General features: G+C 48.8%; 1 long non-coding RNA gene across 1 annotated transcript in view; it reads left to right on the top strand.

Annotated features, from left to right (window-relative positions):
• Nucleotides 1-21744, top strand: part of LOC144130282 (uncharacterized) — a 33475-nt gene that overhangs the window by 10525 nt on the left and 1206 nt on the right. The window contains exon 2 of the long non-coding RNA XR_013314045.1: nt 20056-20268. This is a non-coding gene — a long non-coding RNA (uncharacterized LOC144130282). The remainder of the gene's footprint in view (nt 1-20055; nt 20269-21744) is intronic.

The raw sequence follows: 21744 nt of genomic DNA, 5'->3' as shown, positions 1-21744 counted from the left end.
GAGGTTTGACTTTTTTTCTCTCCACAGGAAACACGCCAGAGCGACCAACCAAGTTGCTGAAAAAAAAAAAAACATTGTTCGCTCGAGCATAAAAACACTCTAGACTCACTATTATCGACATTTCCGAAAATTCGGCTCTCTTATCAGGCACTACAGTAACCCCCTAGACTGTGAAACGTTGAGTGTAATGCGTTGATCTAAACGCCAGGAACCTAGCTGAAACACTGCACATCTGTGAAATCAATTGGGCTCTTAGGGCGATATTCGTGAACGAAAACCTGGTCTGGAAAGGTCACAAATGGAAAAGAGTAATTTCATAAGACGAATCAAAGCTCTTTTTGTGCGCGCATGCTGAGCATCGATTATTACGTTGCGCCAAATACAAAAAAAAACGTTACAGAGCACTGCGGCGACCCGCAGTGCGAGAATGCGAAAGCAAATGCGTCAACGCGCACGCAATCATACAACGAGATACCGCAAATTAGACGCATGCGAAAGGAGCCCGCGCACTCGACGGCGGCGAGGCAGCGACTGACGCAAGACGGAAGCGCCGAAGCGGTGGCCACGCGCACGAAAGTTGTTTAAGGTTCTTTCCACGCGCCACCACTCACCCCACCGAGGCCACGGCCTCTCCTCTGACGTCAAGGCGACCCCATTTGAACGAGGCGACATGACGTCACGCGTTACCATTGCAGCCGCGTTGGCGGCATCTCCTTTCACTCCAATCATATATTCGTTTTCAAACTTGGCACCAGTGCTGCTTTCCCGTCCGCCTGCTATATCACTGTCCAGCCAAATCAACCGGCTAACGCAATTTGCCTTTCATTAGTTAACTACATACCCTATGTCGCCGAAACATTTTTCACTTATTTATCACTTATGAAACACATTTCAAGTTCTCTCAAACTGCATTTGAAGTCCTTTGCTATTTTTTAACTATGTTGCCGTCCACGGCTGTTTTCCTGTCCACTCACTACATCGACGTCCGCTCTTTTTTCACGATTTTTCGACATTTTTAGCTCTAATCATGTAACTAATCATCCTCACATCAATCTCTTTCGATTACAACCAGTCGTTTCATAATATCTCTTCTGAGAACGCCACAACGGCTGCGGACACCTTTTGATGACACGACCTCGCTGACAAAGCCAAGTAATCCTTTCGCATTAATAAATGTGGACCTCGTTATCAACTTTTCGTCATCGTTATCTACAGGGAACCCAAATCCTTGGCTTTGGGTTCTTTGTAGATGTGACAAGACTTGTTGCAATACGTTCCTCAGCAGCACCTTTTTTTGGCCTTCAAGGAAGGTACAGATGCAAACTCCGACGTCTGTTCCGAGAATCCTACATGCGTGTCTGTTGAAGCTTTCATTGCTTTATTGCAGTTTCACTTCAATTCAACTTTCATTGCTTTCGACAACCTGACTTCTGCAACGCAATGACATTTGCGTTGGGTCCTGCGTGGCCCCTATCCTTTCTGACATTTTTAACAAAATTAGATAAACATTTGTATAGATATTTATATGAGGGGGGGTGGTTAAAGGTATTTAGCCACGTTGACAATTTTTTATCGCTTTTGAAAAGCAGACGGCCTTCACCTACCCCTCTACAGCAGGTGAAGTTGAAAACGCCTTTGAGAAGCATGGGCGTGGGCACTTTTACCCATTAACTACCTGACGCAGCTGTTTTACAGTTTTCAGACTTACAACTAACCTTTTCTGAAAGACACGTCTTTTGAGGCTGTTACCCTAGAGCAATAAAAGACTTGTTGCCTTCGATTCTGCGCAATCCAAGACTGTGAAAAGAGAGATAGCGTCGTATTGTATGGAATCATCTCTCAAAATATCGTGCCCGCATCAAATGCAAAAGAGCTTTCAAGATTAGACAAATCGGCTTTTGGCTTCGGGTTTTCCCTGTTCGATCTTAATTGCCGTTTCCCAGACCCTCCTTCAAAAACTGAATCCTGGAACTCATAGAACAGCTGGTGATCGCCGGAAGGACGAAAACCTTTGGTTGTGTCATACAAGCACAAGACCTCCCACAGCATCAAGAAGGTGGCCAACATGAGTGGTGTTCCTGTTGTTTTTACGGCGCCCAGCAAGTTGGAAAAGCTGTGCCCACGTTTTTCCAGCTTCAAAAATCGTGGGTGCTAGAAAAAACATAACACGCAGCTCGACAAGTGTTCCACATGAGTGTTCTGTGTATTGCCATCGCGCGTGGAAATCTTTCCGTAGGCCTACCTGGCTTTTGTATGAATGAACTCTTTGGGGAACATGCCTAAAAATTATGTGATTTAAAGGACAAGCACGCACATTTGATTGCGCACATTATTAAGTGCATTTGATGCGTGGCTCGGTTTGGAGAGGCCAAGATTCTCGCCAGGAGTGCCGACGAGACAGCGCGTGTCAGCTTGGAAGCGCACGATATCAAGAAACATGGCAGTAGGTGCGCTAGCACCCTGTCATTATCGCACTTTGCCCCAGAGGTAAACTTTTTTTAGGCGTCCAACAATTTAGTTTTCTTTTTTGTATATTTTTATTAATTTCATTTCTTGCTCGTGCGTGCGTTCTTCGATGCTGTAGTTATCCTCCCCGATTGCCATCTCTTCCTCACCTATATAAGGCGTTCACCTTCCTTCAATAAAATCCAGTTTGCAGCCAGCGCTAGTGTCTAGTGTTTCGTCTCGTTCTGTGCTTGCATGTGCTAGCGCTCTTATTTTTTTCTGGAATCGGGATGTGCCAACCGGCCCATAAAGAAGTTATAATGATGATTATAGCCTATTATGAAGCTTTCTATACCTATAGCTTATTATACCTACCCTCGCCATGACGCAACGGGTGGTGTACTTACTTTTTCATCTAGACTGATCAGGCCGCCTTTCTCTCCAGTCGCATTTGGGGATTCCTTTCGTAAGTCAAAAACTTGATGTACTTTTGGGTCTGCCGACGAGGAGGCCGAGGTAGGGGGAGGGGAATAGGGATACGGGTGAGAGCAAGGGGGAAGAGAATACAGAATGGTAGCGTAGGAGGAAGGGCAGTTAGGACAATGGCGATCGAGTGTAAGTTTGTATAGGTATAGACTAGCCGGGGCTAACAGTAATGAAAATTGAATCCTGCGATATGCGTGAGCTTTTGGGACCGTGAAGGACGAATGCGACAATAAATTTCCTTAGACGTGATCGCATGCGTCTGTACTGTAGCTTCATGGCCTTCTTGATGACCAACCCCTCGTCCACCGTCGGTGGGCGTGACCATGATAACACTGGCGCCGGGTGAGAAACTGCGTGGTTGAGCTGATGTGTTAGCTTATTACAAGTGATCCTCATATGGCCACAAATCCACCGAAGGGTTTAAGCGTGTGGTTTCAATTGGATGAGTGTGTCCTTTAGGGTTGTGTAGAAGTTTCACAGAAGGTTTCTGCGGTGAAAAGCAATAAGGGCCACCTTGCAGTCCGCACAGGCCAGGCACACAGGCAAAGGAAGGCAGAATAGAAACAAAACACTGGATAGCGTTGATAACGCCTAGTAGTTCTAGCTGTAGGATATCAGGGGATTCCGAGAACGGGCCACCGGTGGAGCTGAGAGGATCAGGCAATGACGTAAAGGATTGCTGCCCCTGATCCGTTGGCGATTGTGTGAAATGCATCAGTTTGGGCCACCGTTGCTCTGCTCAGGGCTGACGATGATCGTACGCACAAGCAGCCCGGCGACCCTTACGGATGGTCGGGGATATGTAACGTAGAATCTGCGCGATGCGCAGTTTAGACACATGTGGGGCTGAGGGGATCAACATGGTTACGTCGATGGGTTTAACGGGGATGGGGGAGAACATCCGATTTCCTTGATATGTGGTGGAACGCCAAGCTATCTGCCGATCTGTATGTATAAAGAGGATCGTTGGTGAACAATAAATCAGACCGGATTCATAGAGATGTAACATAGAGGCTTGTGGGCAAGAACAATATTCGTCTGGTTTTAGGTAAAGTAATTCACACCTGTAATAACGTTGCAAAGCCATTACTGAGCACTACGAAGATACCTCTCTATAAAAAAGAAGTACGAACTAACGACTGTGCTTCTTGGAACCAGCAATAAAAGCCCATTAGTTCGAAATCTCGCTTGAATGACGCAAATGCTTCTTAGTAAGGGTGATAACGAATGCCAAGCGAACCCCACTGGTTATTCCGCCCTCATTATAGCCATTGAAACGACGCTAAACGCTTTCGTACTGATTCGACGCATCAAAATGCAATTAACGCACATAAGGTGCGCACCGCACAAGCCATGTGCACAAATTTTCTGTCTCTAGCGGAGCGCACATGGCGTCTTTCATTAGACGATACTTTGGCGATGAAGTCAGGGAAACAAAATTTTGACGCTTCATTCTTTTCTCGAAACTTGCACACGGCCCAATGAACGATGTCGCTCGGAACGGTACGTGCGGCCCTCTCCTCGATGCTGCTCCTCGAGAGTCATGCTCAATGGGGCTCCTCCGCTTCCCAACCTTCGTGCTACAACCTCGCAGCGAGCGCGCTATGCTTCACAGCTGCTGTGTGCAGTACAGTGAATGTAATATCTGTTCTCCAGGCATGGTCGCATCCTTTCGCCGTTTGGCTTTCAGTGGGGTTGAAGATGGATGTTTCGCTGACGTCATAAGGCTAAGGTTAATGATGTGCGTGAAAAACGAAAGTGCAAGATAATTGCCTCTGTCTAGAAGGCGCCCGTAACTCCTATGCGTCGGGCTGCAAAAAATATCAGACAACGAAGAACTTTAACGCAGCTTTCAGTTCTTTGAATCCTAGCAGCAAAGAAGCAATCACTCATGACGTCGCCCGTCATTTGAAATAAACAAATATAAAGCTGAGAGCGCTTGTTTTCAAAACATTTCGGTGCCCTTTAGAAAGGGTCTTAAGTTCATCATCGGTCTTCCGTACCCATCTTCCATAACACACTGGTGTCATGCAATTAAGTCTTGTGGCCAGTTTTCTCGTGCGCAATGCGGGAACGCCAACCATAACGGGTACTCGCGTTGAAATGGCCCCTGCCTGCCCTCTTTTCACAACGACGCGTACTGCCTTCAGCGCCTACTGAAGAACTTTCAAGCGGTCCCTTCCTCTCATCTATGCGGTTATTCTGAAATCCCGTTTTCTATGCGATGAACCCAGTCTGGGCAGTGTAAATTCGCGCGTGCGTGTCGGAAAGGCTGACGTATTCGGCTTGTTTACCGATGTCGCCGGATATATCACCGCGTCGGGGTGATTTTCGTTTAGTTGTTTTTCTTGGCCATTCTACTCTTTGCGTACGTTATCGTATAAACGTGTTAATATGTAGTAGATTATAATATACGGTGTGACCCCTGCACTCTACAAAACGTCTTCATTGGGCAATGCGCAAATACTCTAAAGTGTCAGTTTAATGCGATGTCTCATATACGAAGAGGTCATAAAGACGTTTGAAAAACTACTAAACCATGAAAATTTAGACTCGGCCTCTTATGGCTCTTATTTTCGGCCTGTTATTTTCAAAAGCTCGATTCTTTATTTGCACTTTATTTGTTTTAATGCAGTTTTTCACCTCTCCTGCAGTATATTTCCCAAATACAGCTATTAACCTGTCGCAGAAGAAACTGCACATAGAGCAAAGCCGTAATTGCACTGGCTGACATTATCATGAATATCTCACTTCGCCATGGGAGGCGCGATACGTCAACCAGACCCGTGGAATGCGCATTCAGCAAGTGTTGTTCCCTCCTTCAGTCTTTGACATTTACCAGTCCAGCGGCGCCTATTCTTTACCGATGAATTCGAGAGTGCATTCTTCGCGGTGAAAATCTAAAACTTTTATAAAAGAGCGCGCTAGGCTATGAGTCCGGCTTCATTATCATACACTTAATCGTGATGTCGGTGATGCTAAAAAAATGCTGCATGCGATGCCGGCCACAAGTTATTGTTTAAATCTCAACTCGCCGGCCACCCTTTCGTTTCCTGCACAAAGGGCGGCGGCTGCGCACAAGAACTGGTCAATTTCAAAGTGCTCTCCACAGATATTGTTCAAGGCTCCACAACTATGAGACAGAGCTAAGCAGGTTGCTCAATTCCAATAATAGCACGTGTTCAAAGAGAAATATGGTCACCGGCAAACGTAGCAGGAAGCACAGCCGTTTACTGGACGAGGCTTGCCGAACCGCCGCGCTCATTCAAGACAAAGAAGACGTTCAGCCACGCGCTGGGAGACAAGGTTCGGCCACCAGGTGGCGCCGGCAGAGAGACAGAAGTGTGGCATTGCCCCCCCCCCCCCCCTTCCGAGAGGCATCGACTCGATGCCGCACGCGAGGGGAAAAAACATACGTAAGGCGGAAAGTTAACGACGCGAGTGTCTTCGTGGAAAAGGCTAACGGGAGTAATACGGCTTCACTCGAGCCACGTGAACGACTTCGGACGTCGGTTGGCGAGAGGACCGGACAGTTCATTGAGGGAGGAACTCGTAGGTCACCGCGCTGAGGCGGTGTGACACCTGGTATGAACCCAAGTAATGGCGAAGAAGCTTATCGGAGCGTTCTCGCAAACGGGTCGGTCTCCACACCCAGACTTGGTCACCGGGTGTGTAAATCACCTCCCTGCGGCGGAGGTTGTCACGCTCGGCGTCGCGTTGTTCTTGGCACGAGATTCGCTGTAGAGGAACGTGGCGGGCGGCTTCGGCGTCACGAACAAATTGTTTTGCGTCCACGACAGAAGAGGGAGTAGGATCCGGAAGAAGCATGGCGTCCAGCATAGTCAAGGCTTCGCGACCACGCACAAAATGGAACAGAGTGAAGCGCGTCGTTTCATGGAGCGCAGTGTTGTACGCGAACGTGATGTAAGGCAGTATCCGATCCCAGTTCGCATGGTCATCGTCGACATACATAGAAAGCATATCGGCAATTGTCTTGTTAAGCCGCTCAGTCAGTCCGTTTGTTTGCGGATGGTAAGCTGTAGTCTTGCGATGGCTGGTGCCACTGAGTCGAAGTACCTCACTCGTAAGTGCCGACGTAAACGCGGTTCCTTTGTCAGTTAATACGACCGCTGGGGTACCGTGACGAAGCACAATATTGTGAATGCAAAAATGTGCAACTTCACCGGCGGTACCACGGGTAAGGGCCTTGGTCTCACAGTAGCGGCTAAGATAGCCAGTAGCAGAAGCAATTTACCGACTACCCATGGAAGACACCGGAAATGGGCCGAGTAACCTCATGCCGGCGTGTTGAAATGGGAGGCGCGGGGGATCGATAGGCTGCAGGAGCCAGGCTGGTTTAGTCGACGGCGTCTTGCGGCTCTGACACTCACGACAGGTTCCTATGTAGCGATGGACCACCGCAGCAAGCTTGGGCCAGTCGTACTTGTGGCGTATACGTGCCAACGTGCGGTAAATCCCGAGGTGTCCCGATGAAAGGTCGTCGTGGCACGCACGCAGAACTTCGTCACGAAGTGTTGTAGGCAGTGCAAGCAGATAGTGTCCATTGGGTCGTAGTTCTTTTTCTAGAGGACACCATCGCGCAAGTAAAACGATGATAGTCCGCGCTTGAAGAGTCGAGGTGGTGACGTAGCGGTTCCCTCGAAGTACTATATGAGAAGCAGCAGTTCGGAGTCGGCCCTGTGTTGGCGGGCAAGGGTGGACGTGGTGATAGCACCGAGGAAAGCGGAATCGTCGTCGGACTCGTCCGTGCGGCAGGGAATAGGAGCGCGGGATAGACAGTCATCATCGCTGTGTTTCTGGCCGGAGTTGTGCACGATGATGACATCAAATTCTTGTAATAGAAGGCTGCATCGAGCAAGCCGCCCCGAGAGATCTTTCAGGATCGCCAGCCAACACAGTGAACGATAGTCGCTCACGACCCGAAACGGGCGGCCGTACAAGTACAGACGAAAATTCGTAACTGCCCACAGCACAGCCAGACATTCCTTTTCCGCGGTGGAATAATTGACTTCGGAACGGGATACATCGTGACTGGCGTAAGCAATCACGTGTTCTAGACCATCCTGCCGCTGAACAAGAACCGGACCGAGACCAGCGTTACTGGCTTCAGTGTGCAGTTCCATATCAGCCTCTTCGTCAAAGCGGCCAAGTACAGGCGTACATTGGAGACGGGACTTGAGTTCCGTGAAGGCTCTTTCTTGGTCTTGGCCCCAGATGAAGGTTTCAGCATCTTTCGTCAGGTGGGTCAGAGGCTCAGCAAGCTTGGAGAAATTGTGAACCGGCGAAAGTACGCACAGAGGCCCAAGAAACGACGCAGGCTCCGTTTGTCGGTTGGCTTGGGGAAGGCAGCTACGGCGGCCGTCTTTTCGGGGTCTGGACGAACATTTCGAGCGCTGACAATGTGACGAAGAAACTTTAGCTCGTGAAACGCAAAGTGACATTTTCCTGGTTTGAGATAGAGACCAGCGGAACGTTAGGCCTCGAAAACAGCACGCAAACGTTTCAGGTGCTCAGCGAACGTGTCAGAGAAGATTACGACATCGTCAAGATATACGAGGCATGACTTCCACTTCAGTCCACACAGCACGGTGTTCATCATTCGTTGGAAAGTTGCAGGGGCCGAGCACAAGCCAAAAGGGAGCACCTTAAACTCGTATAAACGGTCAGGAGTAATAAAGGCGGTCTTCTCTCGGTCGTGTTCGTCGACCTCTATTTGCCATTACCCAGCGGAGGTCAAGGGACGAAAAGTAGATGGCATGGCGCAGGTGATCTAGGGAATCATCAATGCGTGGCAGAGGGTACACATCCTTTTTCGTGACGTTATTGAGGCGCCTGTAACCCACGCTGAACCTGAGGGTGCCATCTTTCTTCGTGACGAGAACAGGCGATGCCCAGAGGCTCGTGGACGGTTGTATGACATCGTCCTGGAGCATTTGTGCAACTTAGCGGCGGATAGCGTCACGTTCTTTTGAAGATACCCGATAAGGACTTTGGCTCAGCGGTCTTTGGTCATCAGCAACGATAATTCGATGCTTGGTAACGGGCGTCTGCCGCACCACGGAAGTTGATGCAAAACAGTCGCGGAAGGAATAGATTAGGCTTTCCATGCAGCGTTTCTGGCTGGCCAAGAAATGCGGGTTTAAGTCGGTCGGAATTGCTGTAGCCATCGTCTAGTCGAGGTCTGACGTGGTGGGCAGAGTACTGCCTGGTACACTCTCCAAGCTACTGAAAATAAGCGAAAACCTCTTTCTTCGTTAAATGTTGCGGTTCACAGGTAAAGTTCGTGACTAAGATTTCAGTGCGACCATTGGCAAGTTCTACTCGGCCTCGAGATACACAAACTTGCCGAGCGAGGAGCACCGACATGTTCGCTTCAGCGATGCCAAGAGTGCGGGTGCTGTCATTACACTCGACTGTGACGAGCTTGCTGGCTCGCGGAGGGATTGTTATGTGGTCGTCACATACGCGCAACATTTCTCTGCTCGGCTCGGTGTTGGTGTCAACGGCTCGCTGGGCAGAAAAAGATATCATGAGCACCCAAAGGTAGATGACCGCACCATACTGGCAAAGGAAATAAATGCCCAGAAAAAAGGTCTCTTGAACAGTCACGTAATACAGCAAAGGAGCCAGTGAAAGTAAGACTGCGGATCTGGATGCTGCAGGTGCAGACGGCGATCGGCGTCACTACATGGCCACCGGCGGTGCGGATCAAGGGTCCACACCAAGACGTCAGAACCTTACGGAGAGTCGTGGCCAGCTGCCTGCTCATCACAGAAAATTCAGCGCCGGTATCGACGAGTGCGCTCACTTAATAACTGTTGGCGGTTACTAAAATTTTAGAAGAAACTGATCGTTCGCAGCACGTCGGTGAGGTCGCCGGATCGGGTCGTCGCCGCTCGGGCCGTCGCGTCGATTCGTCGGGTGGAGGCTGCTGACTCTGTGCAGTGGCGGTGGCCCTACTCCGGAGGACGCCGTCTTCAGTTTTCCCGGCGAGGGGACGTGCCTCTGAACTGACCTGAGGTTGACGGCCGACTGGACGAAGCAAAGCGCCTCGGGGATGGCGATCGCGACTATCGCCGCTGCGGGGATGGGGCGAGCACTTGAGCGGCCATGTACTCCTCTATATCCTGCGGTCTTTCAACGTAGCGCGGTCGAGGCGCGTCCGGTGGGAGTGCTCTCAAACCCAGCCACCGGTACGGGCAATTCCGCAGAATATGCCCGGGCTCCCCGCAGTGGTAGTAGAACGGGCTATTGTTGGATGTTCGCCATACGTGCGCTTTGCGGACAGGAGGGCATAGGTCCTGCAGCTTCTCGATGGGGCGCAGGTAACGATGGGGGGAGGGGGGGGGGTGTCGTGGTCCGGCAACGGGGCAAAACGCTTGCGACGCGGGGGCAGGTCGGCGCAAGGCATCGCTGTGAGACATGACGTGCGGCTCCGATAGTGGTGCTGGTGGGGGCTCTACCACTCGCCGAATTTCGTCACGGAGGACAACGCCTGTGGAGGGTGTGCTTGCCGACGGAGCATCGAAGTGAAGGTGTCGCAGTTCTTCGCGAACAATGCTCCGCACAAGCTCTCGCAGCGCTTCATCCCCGGGGGCTGATAAGGACGCGCAGTAGTGAGCGGCTGCTACATTTGTCTTACCGCCGTACTGGGCACTCCGTTCCTGCAGTGAACGTTCCATGCTCGTAGCTTCCTTAGTGAAGGCGGCGACGGTTCTCGGAGGGTCGCGCATGAGGCCGGCAAACAGCTGCTCCTTTACCCCACGCATAAGGTGCCGCACTTTTGTAGCTACGGGGATGGCCGGGTCGGCCCGATGGAAGAGGCGGGCCATGTCCTGAATAAACATGGCCACGTTCTCGTTCGACTGCTGTGACCGAAAGCGAAGGTCAATTTCGGCATTTTCCTTTCGCTCGCTCGAACTGAATTTGGCGAGCAAATCACGGCGAAACGCTGCCCAGTTGGAGAAGGGCACCTCGTGGTTCTCGAACCACGTTTTCGCCGAGTCGTGCAGTGCAAAATACACATTCATCAGCTTCCGCTCGTCGTCCCATTGATCGAATGCGGCTACACGGTCAAAGCTGGCCAACCAATCTTCCACATCCTCGAACCGGTCGTCATGGGAGGATGGCGGCGGCCGAGGTGCGAGAAGGACGAACGGCGGTGCACTGCCGGAGTACTTACCTGTCTGGCTGCCAATGGTGGAAGTCATAGCTCGCACAGGCCCTCTCAGTGGCTCAAACTCAGGTTGCAGGCCTCGCAGGAGACGGCTCGCTTTGTGGACAGGTGTGGCGTCCGCGCGTCAGAAAGAAGCGTCAAGGATCAGCGTCGGGGTCAGCGTACATGGGAAGATACCCAGCACGGCTCCACCAAATGTGACCGACAAACGTAGCAGGAAGCACAGCCGTTTACTGGGCGAGGCTTGCCGAACCGCTGCGCTCATTCAAGATAAGACGCTCGGCCACGCGATTGGAGAGAGACAGCAAAAGGCTTTCTGTAAAAAGCTTCACCCTACAGTGGAAAGCAGCGTGGCTGATTTATCCCAGGCAGTGGGGTTTAAGGACAGTGATGGGAAATATTTTAAGCGGGTAGAAGTAACCAAGCGAAGGCTATCTGATTGGTGGCTAAAATCAAGACAAGAGTAAAATTTCATAAGACATGGCTAGGTGGCTTGAGCCACCGCCCGATTTAAAGGGTTCAGCCTTATCCATCCATCCATCCATCCGTCCGTCCGTCCGTCCGTCCGTCCGTCTGTCCATCCTTTCATTCATTCATTCATTCATTCATTCATCCATCCATCCATCCATCCATCCATCCATCCATCCATCCATCCATCCATCCATCCATCCATCCATCCATCCATCCATCCATCCATCCATCCATCCATCCATCCATCCATCCATCCATCCATCCATCCATCCATCCATGCATCCAGTGTGGCAATATAATATGTAGTGAAATATTGTTACTCGAGAGTTTTTTTAGGTGCATGTCACATGTCCTATAAACCGCCGAGGGAACATACGTATACGATAGGTCGCAGCATACAGGAATACTTTTCATTAAGAAAAATATTTATTCCGGTTTAAAATCTTCATGGCTTCAAAAGAAATCCTACCTATGAAGTGATAGTACTGCAGACTACCTAATTAACTGCTCATATGATGGTAAAGAAATATGCCTAGTGTTTAACGCCAGCCTTAATATAGTGTGCCCGTTTGGAATATCGTCTTCCGTGCACCTATTCATTTTTTAGCACTTTCGAAGAAAAAGTCGATATACAATCAAACAATTTCCCTGACTGCAAAGTACCTCAGAATTGGACTGTCTGCTTATCATAAAATGTTCAAAGTTCTGAAAACAAAAACATTTTGGCGCTCATCAGAAGTGCGGGCCAAAGTTAAAATTACAACCATAACGCTATCTTTAGACCGCTGTGGTGATACATTTGGAGCAAGAGGCTTGTCAAAAAATTATCAGAACGCTGCTGAACAAAAGTACTCTCTCGCACAACATAGCTTTCAATGAGCAATTATCTAGTAGCTTTACATTGTCAAGTAGTTGCACTCTAATCCGGAGAGCAGAAACACAGCGAAAATGGCGTATAAACAAAACTCATTATTTCGGCTGACTTAGGCCCACAATGGACTGAAGCACTAGGCGGCGGCGTAGCAATAAGCGTGCTCGGCGGTCGTCGAGCAGAATGCCGGCCGCTCTCAGCCGTGCTCAATTTAAAGCCGAGAGCGATCTTCCGAGATACGGCCTGCAAAGTTGTCACAACATTCTGGAACAACGCAAAATAAGTTCCGCCTGGATTCGATCGATCTAGATAAATCTGGATGCGTCTTGCAAACAAAGCGATAGAGCCGCGCGCCGGGAGCGTTGAAGAATGAACAAACAAACAGTACACAGATTCGCGGCATTGCTGTCCTATCAAAGAAGCATCGACCCGATGCCTTAAAACAAACTAGGTGACTAGAAAAACACAAAATGGACAGCGCACAATAAACACCGAGAATGAAATCAAAGCGTCCTTCACAGCGCATAATAGGGCTTCAGACGGTCGACATGGACAACTTCAGATGGTACGCGGCGTCGCTGTGATGCCGCCATTTCTTCAGGCATGACTTCATAGTCCAGTTCACGCAGCCGACGAGGAACCTTGCACAGGCCGAAATAGCGGCGCCGAAGCTTTTCACTCAATCAGCAGCGGCCAGTGGGCATCCAAACCGAGACTCGGTACCCTGATTTGCATTCTGCGTTGCGTCTTCGTAGGTTGTAGCGTTTGACGTCGGTCCACTTCTGGTCTTTCATCTGTAATCGGGCAAGTCTTCAGGCTTCTGCGCGTTGAAGGTAGATGGCGAATTCGAAGTTATCTTGTTTTTTAACGTTGGGAAGCATGGCAACTAGAGTGGCCGTGGCCTCCCTGCAATAGACGAGCTTAAATAGAGTCATCTGGGTGTTCTCCTGCACGGCGGTGTTGTAGGTGAAGACGATGTTAGGCAGGGTAACGTCTCAGTTCTTGTGTTCAGACACGATATGCATGGCGAGCATGTGAGTCAGTGAGTCCGTTAGCTGTGGATGGTATGCAGTTGTCCTTCGGTGGCTAGTTTTGCTGTAACGCAGGATGGCTTGCATTAGTTCCGCCGTGAATGCTGTTCCTCTGTCCGTGATGGACACATTGGAGGCGCCGTGTCGCAGAAGAATGCACTCCACGAAAAATCTGGCGACTTCTGCTGCTGTTACGTTCGGTACGGCTTTTATCTCGGCGTAGCGGGTCAGGTAGTCGGTCGCTATGATGATTCACTTATTTCCATTCGTTTCCTTCGGGAAAGGGCCAACCAGGTCTATGCCGATCTGCTGGAAGGGCCTTGAGGGGGGTTCAATAGGTTCAGAAATCCTGCTTGTCGGGTGAGAAGTGCCTTTCGGCGCTGACAATCTCGGCAGCTTTTCACATAATGCGCGACATCGGCAGACAGTCGGGGCCAGTAATACTTGTCTTGAATGCGGCGTAGGATGCGAGTAAACCCGAGGTGCCCAGCTGTCGGCTCGTCGTGCGATGCCTGTGAGAACTTCTTCGCGGAGACAAGCAGGTACAACAAGGAGGTAGGCTGTTGTTTTCACTGCGAAATTCTTCATGAGGACATCATTTTGTAGACAGAAGGAAGAAAGACCTCGCTTGAGTGAGGCGGGGGTTTTGAAACTTTGCCTTCCAAGTACTCCAGCAGGCGTTTTAGGTCGGGGTATGAGCGTTCATCATCATCATTATCAAGCCTTACTACACCCACTGCAGGGCAAAGGCCTCTCCCATGTCTCTACAATTAACCCTATCCTTTGCCAGCTGCATCCACCCTTTGTCTGCAAACTTCTTAATCTCATCCGCCCACCTAACCTTCTGCCGCCCCCTGCCACGCTTACTATCTCTTGGAAACCACTCCGTTAGCCTTAAGGACCAGCGGTTATCTTGCCTTCGCATTAGATGCCCTGCTCAAGCCCATTTCTTTCTCTTGATTTCGACTAGGATGTCATTAACCCGTGTTTGTTCCCTCACCCACTCTGCCCGCTTCCGGTCTCTTAACGTTACACCTATCAATTTTCTTTCCATGGCTCGCTGCGTTGTCCTTAACTTAAGCTGAACTCTATTCGTTAGCCTCCACGTTTCTGCCCCGTGGGTGAGTACCGGTAAGATTGAGCTGTTGTACACTTTCCTGTTGATTGAAATTGGTAAACTGCCACTCATGATCTGCGAGAATTTGCCATATGCACTCCACCTCATTCTTATCCTTCTAGTTATCTCCCTCTCATGATCCGGATCAGCTGTCACTACCTGCCCTAAGTAGACGTATTCCGTCACAACTTCTAGGCTCTCGCTGCCAATTGTGAACTGTTGTTCCCTTGCTAGGCTGTTGAACATTACCTTGGTTTTCTGCATGTTAATTTTTAGACGCATCGATAAGCTCTGCCTGTCTAACTCACTGATCATGATTTGCAGTTCACCTCCTGAGTGACTCAGCAAGGCAATGTCATCAGCAAATCACAGATTATTTAGGTATTCTCCATTTATTCTTATTGCCAACTGTTCCCAATTCAGGCCTCGAAATACCTCCTGTAAACATGCGGTGAACAGCATTGGCGAGATTGTGTCTCCTTGCCTGTCGCCCTTCCTTATTGGAATTTTATTGCTGACTTTATGGAGGACTATAGTAGCTGTGCAGTTGCTATATATATCTTCCAGTGTTTTGACATAAGGCTCTTCTACCCCCTGATTACGCAATGCCTGTATGACTGCTGAGGTTTCCACTGAGTCGAATGCTTTCTCGTAATCATCATCATCAGCCTTACTACACCCACTGCAGGGCAAAGGCCTCTCCCATGCCTCTCCAATTAACCCTATCCTTTGCCAGCTGCATCCACCCTTTGCCTGCAAACTTCTTAATCTCATCCGCCCACCTAACCTTCTGCCGCCCCCTGCTACGCTTACTTTCTCTTGGAACCCACTCCGTTACCCTTAAGGACCAGCGGTTATCTTGCCTTCGCATCACATGCCCTACCCAAGCCCATTTCTTTCTCTTGATTTCGACTAGGATGTCATTAACCCGTGTTTGTTCCCTCACACACTCTGCCCGCTTCCGATCTCTTAACGTTACACCTATCATTTTTCTTTCCATGGCTCGCTGTGTTGTCCTTAACCTAAGCTGAACTCTTTTCGTTAGCCTCCACGTTTCTGCCCCGTAGGTGAGTACCGGTAAGATTATGCTGTTGTACACTTTCCTCTTGAGGGAAATTGGTAAACTGCCACTCATGATCTGCGAGAATTTGCCATATGCGCTCCAGCCCATTCTTATCCTTCTAGTTATCTCCCTCTCATGATCTGGATCAGCTGTCACTACCTGCCCTAAGTAGACGTATTCCGGCACAATTTCTAGGCTTTCGCTGCCAATTGTGAACTGTTGTTCCCTTGCTAGGCTGTTGAACATTACCTTGGTTTTCTGCATGTTAATTTTTAGACCCATCGATCTGCTCTGCCTGTCTAACTCGTTGATCATGATTTGCAGTTCACCGCCTGAGTGACTCAGCAAGGCAATGTCATCAGCAAATCGCAGATTATTTAGGTATTCTCCATTTATTCTTATTCCGAACTGTTCCCAATTCAGGCTTCGAAATACCTCCTGCAAACATGCGGTGAACAGCATTGGCGAGATCGTGTCTCCTTGCCTGACGCCCTTCCTTATTGGAATTTTATTGCTGACTTTATGGAGGACTATAGTAGCTGTGCAGTTGCTATATATATCTTCCAGTATTTTGACATAAGGCTCTTCTACCCCCTGATTACGCAATGCCTGTATGACTGCTGAGGTTTCCACTGAGTCGAATGCTTTCTCGTAATCAATGAAAGCTATATATAGAGGTTGGTTATATTCTGCGCATTTCTCTATCACCTGATTGATAGTGTGAATATGATCTATTGTGGAATATCCTTTACGAAAGCCTGCCTGATCATTTGGTTGATTAAAGTCTAACGTTGCCCTGACTCTATTAGCGATTACCTTAGTAAATACTTTGTAGGCAACGGATAGTAAGCTGATCGGCCTGTAATTTTTCAAGTCCTTGGCGTCTCCCTTCTTATGAATTAAGATAATGTTTGCATTCTTCCAAGCTTCTGGTACAGTTGAGGTCATAAGGCATTGCGTATACAGGGTGGCTAGTTTTCTAGCACGATGTCCCCTCCATCCTTCAACAGATCTGCTGTTACCTGACCCTCCCCAGCTGCTTTTCCCCTTTTCATTGCTTCTAAGGCTTTCTTTACTTCATCTTTCGTTACTGGCGGGATGACGCATTGCTGTGCACTGCTTTCTTTCTCATTAGCGCTCTGATTACATTGGCTACTGTACAGGTCTGTGTAGAACTCTTCGGCTACGTTAACTATCTTATCCATATTGCTAATGACATTGCCCTGCTTGTCTCTTAATGCATACATCTGGTTTTTACCTATGCCTAGTTTCCTCTTCACTGTTTTTAGGCTACCTCCGTTCTTTATAGCATGCTCGATTCTCTCCATATTAAACTTCCTTATGTCGGCTACCTTGCGCTTATTTATTAACTTTGATAGCTCCGTTAGTTCTATTCTATCGGTAGTGTTAGAGGCCTTCATGTTTTGGCGCTTCTTAATCAGATCTTTCGTCACCTGAGATAGCTTTCCGGTATCTTTTCGAACTGTCCTACCGCCTTCTTCTACTGCGCACTCCGTAATTATTGATGTCAGGTTATCGTGCATTGAATGAACATCAGGATCATCTTCCTCAGTTAAAGCCGAATATCTGTTTTGCAGCGCTATCCTAAACTCCTGTGCTTTCCCTCTTACGGCTAACTCGTTAATGGTCTTCTTCTTCGCTAGCTTCTTCCGTTCCCTCTTCAAGTCTAAGCTAATTCTAGACCTTACCATTCTATGGTCGCTGCAACGCACCCTTCCGAGGGCGGCCACATCCTGAATGATGCCAGGTTTAGCGCATAGTATGAAGTCGATTTCATTTTTAATCTCACCATTGGGGCTCTTCCAGGTCCACTTCCTGTTTTCTCGTTTGCGGAAGAAGGTATTCATGATCCGTAAATTATTTCTATCCGCGAATTCGACTAATAACTCTCCCCTGCTATTTCTAGAGCCTATCCTATAGTCACCTACCGCGTGGTCGTCAGCCTGCTTCTTTCCCACCTTCGCATTGAAGTCGCCCATCAGTACAGTGTACTGCGATTTTGCTTTATTCATTGCTGATTCTACGTCCTCATAGAAGCTTTCAACGGTCTGGTCATCATGGCTGGATGTGGGTGCGTAGGCCTGCACCACTTTCAGCTTGTACCTCCTATTCAGCCTAATTACTATAGCTGCTACCCTCTCGTTAATACTGTAGAGCTCTTCTACGTTGCCAGCTATATCCTTATTAATGAGGAAACCCACACCTAGTTCTCGTCTATCCTCTAACCCGCGATAGCACAGTATGTGTCCGTCCTTTAGCACTGTATACGCCTCACCTGTCCTCCTAACTTCGCTAAGCCCTATCACATCCCATTTAATTCCCGCTAATTCCTCAAACAACACTGCTAGGCTAGCCTCACTAGCTAAAGTTCTAGCGTTAAACGTTGCCAGGTTCAGATTCCAATGGCGGCCTGTCCGGAGCCAGAGATTCTCGTAATCAATGAAAGCTATATATAGAGGTCCGAGCGTTGTTGCGGGGCAAAAGAGGTGCAGCTGATGGGTCCCAGGCAGGCGTCCTCATCGTCGTCCGGTGGCGATGCATCTACAGAAGCTCGTGACAGACAATCGGCAACAGAGTGCTTGCGTCCGGACTGGTAAACGATGGTGACGTCAAACTCCTGGAGACGAAGGCACCATCGAGCGAGGCTGCCGGAGAGATCCTTGAAACTGCAAGCGGGGACACTGTGCGGTGATCGCTGACGCCCTTTAACGGTCGTCCGTATAGGAAGGGCGGAATTCCGACGTAACCCAGATGATGGCAAGGCGGTCCTCAGTTTTCGAATAGTTAGCCACGGCCTTGGAAAGGGAACGGCTAGCGTATGCGACTACTTTCTTCAGTCTGTTGCTTTTCTGAACGAGGACGACGCCGAGGCCAACGCTGCTTGCGTGGGTATGAACTTCAGTATCGGCGTTTTCATCAAAATGCGCGAGGATCAGTGGGGACTTTAAACGACACTGAAGTTACCTCAAGGCTTCTGCTTGCGGCGCTTTCCATTTAATTGGCACGTCTGTGTTTTGTCAGTTGTTTCAGAGGCTTGGCGATGCGCGAAAGGTCTGGACAAATCGTCGGTGATACGCGCACAGTTCGGGGATTCAGCGCACAGCTTTCTTATCGGCCGCCGTTGGAAACAGTGCGATACACTACCTCCCCCTATAAAGAAGCATCGTCCCAATGCTAACCCGATAGCAAATACATACGGCGGAAAAGCACGCACGGGTCCAGCAAGTCCTTCTGGCCGACGTAAAAGGCAGTGGGAAATAAGGAAGGGGGCAGGCGATCATTGCACGTAATATGGCTTAAGTCGGACTACATGCACAAGTTCAGGGCGGGTGAAACGACGTGATAATGGTCGCGTTCCTTCGGGCAGCACCTCGTAGTTAAAAATTCACCGAGGCGGCGAAGAGCCGTATACGGGCGAAATAAGCGCGTCATGATCTTGTCGGAATGACCACGACAGCGTACTGGAGTCCACACCCAGACTTTGTTGTCACGGCAACAACGGACGTCACGTCGACGGACATTGTACCAAGAGCATCTGTATACACGCTGTTGGTAATTTTATACGGAGTATAGCGAGTTTCCGTACTTTGTCCGCACACTCGCAGAGTATTCGGTCATCATCAGCTAGTTGAACAGGCGGCTCGTGCGGCAGCATAGTGTCAAGCATCATGGTGACCTGTATGTCATGTACCAGCTGGAAAGGCGACATACCAGTCGTCTCCTGGACAGCGGTACAATACGCGAATGTAACTTAGGCAGTACTTCCTCCCAGCTGCGATGGGCGACGCCCACGTATATGGCGATCACCTCCCCATCGTCGTGTTCAGCCTCTCCGTCAGCCCATTGGTTTGCGGATGGTATGCAGTAGTGCCGTAGTGGCCGGTGCAGCTCTGACGGAGGATCTTCTGTGTGAGCTGTGCCAGAAACGTGGCACCCCGGTCAGTGGTCAAAATGGCAGGGGCACCGTGACGTTGCACAATACACTCAAAAATTCTGAGGGAACTTCAGCTTGCTTGCGTAGAGGAGCGTGAAAGCATATGTTACCATGACAGCCACTTTGTTTCGCCGCCGCCGCGTTTACAGTCATTTTATCGCTTTTTCAGTACACCTATTAATTAACAGTCTCTAGTAATTTTTAATGTTAATTGACAGATAGTAGATGAGTCCAAAGAGGTGGACTCCCAGTTCCACTGCTGTACCACGGATAAATGTTAATTGACACTCTGAATTGTGTTTTAATTAGTTTTAGACGTTTCTCTTTTTTTCTCTGCTGTTTTAGCGTCTTCTCGTCTATGACTTGGCAGCAGCGGCAGCAAGCTGAGAACATCGTTTGAAAAACTGCTCTTTTTGCAGCGCTGTCTGCATCGAGGCCCCGCCGAAGGATTATACGATGTGCTGCGTCGTCTTCTGACGGCAAATTGCCCGTGAATCCACCCCTGCAACGAAGGGATGCCTGGATGTGTTCATCTGCACGTGCGTAGCCAGTCAGCGGAGCACTCTCGGTCGGCGGTCACTTGGCAGCAGCGGCAGGAAGCTGGGAACATCGTTTGAAAAACGGCTCTTTTTGTACGTTAGTAGCACTGTGCTCATAGTCATTCTAATAACATTTCCATCGCTGTTTCTGCTGCCATTTACTGCCATTCGCTGCTTTTGCTATGCTTTTCTGTGTTACGAAATCCATCTTGCGAGTACCTATGTACACTTGCAATAAAGTCTGATTCTTGTAAAACATGTAATCTCCTCCTTTCAGAGGATGAGCCATGTGTGGAATGTTCCAAGTGCGAGAGCATCTATCACTATGGAAAATGTGCTTGTTTAGATGAGAAGACATTCAAATCGAAGTATGAGGCTACTAAGAAAACGTGGCAGTGCCAATCTTCAGAAGTGCAGGAAGCAGCAACACCTGTAGCAAAGAGAGCGATGACTCTGAAACAGATATTAAACTGGCACTCATATCAAATAATCAAAAACTAGAACGGCTGATGCCCCTGGCTGGAAAAATTGAGAGCAAGGAAGAGAGTCATAACATCATATCTACGAAGTTCGATAAATTTCAGCAAAAGTTCTGCCATCAAGAGGCTGACATTAAAGGCCTAAAAAAGAGGATGACAGAGCTTTAAGAAAAAGATGGCCTGGAACAGGTAGTTCAAGCCCAGTTGGAAAAGGACATAAATGACCTCGAATTTCGGAGCAGGCAGCTGAACATAGAAATGCATGGAATAAAAGAAGCACGAGATGAGGAGCTGAGAGTCATATTAAATAACGTGGCTGGTAAACTTTGAGCGCCTCACTTGATTGAACAGGAAATTGCACACGTTCATCGACTTCGAGCCAAACGTGATAAGGTGCCAGGCATCACTGTGCGTTTCACGAGGCAAGGGATTAGAGAAAGCTGGATTAAGAATAGCAAAAACCTTAAGGAAAGCGATCCACCCATTTCCTTGCAAGAAATCACGCCGCAGCAGAGAACTCCTGCAAGCAACGAAACACTGCGCCAAAGATAAAGGTTATAAGTTTTCTTGGTATGTCAACGGAAAGGTTTTCGTCAGGGAAAGTGAGGGAATGAGTGCCATTCATGCGAGCAGAAAGAGCGACTTGGATCAGTTATAGCATTTTTGATGTTATCTTTTGTGTTTTCATCATGAAACATAACCAAAATGAAGCACATGTGTTATCTGCCCAGCGACCTGAACCGCACTGTTTCGTGTTTTGCGCCGAAATCGCTTAAAGCTGTTCACTTGAAAGCACGCTCTCTAAAAAACAAGACAATGTGTTTAGAGGAATTCTTTGGTGAATTTTAGTTTCGTTTTTTTCTGATCATGCTCAGTGAAACTTGGAGCACAAATGATTGTGACATTTTCAGTATGACCAACTATACAGCTTGAACTATACTTGAACCGCTCTGGTCTCCGTAGGGGTGGAGTAGCCTTATTGGTATCTAATGACATTGAATGCGACAAGCTGGACTCGTATATTCTAATTACTGATGATTTTGTTGTCATATCTGTCTGTACCGGCAGGTTCGAGTTTTCAGTTTGCTAT

This window comes from Amblyomma americanum, chromosome 4 (assembly GCF_052857255.1).
Source record: "Amblyomma americanum isolate KBUSLIRL-KWMA chromosome 4, ASM5285725v1, whole genome shotgun sequence".
Taxonomy (NCBI): Eukaryota; Metazoa; Arthropoda; class Arachnida; order Ixodida; family Ixodidae; genus Amblyomma; species Amblyomma americanum.
Note: the sequence above shows the minus strand (reverse complement) of the source record. Positions and strands in the feature narration are given on the sequence as shown.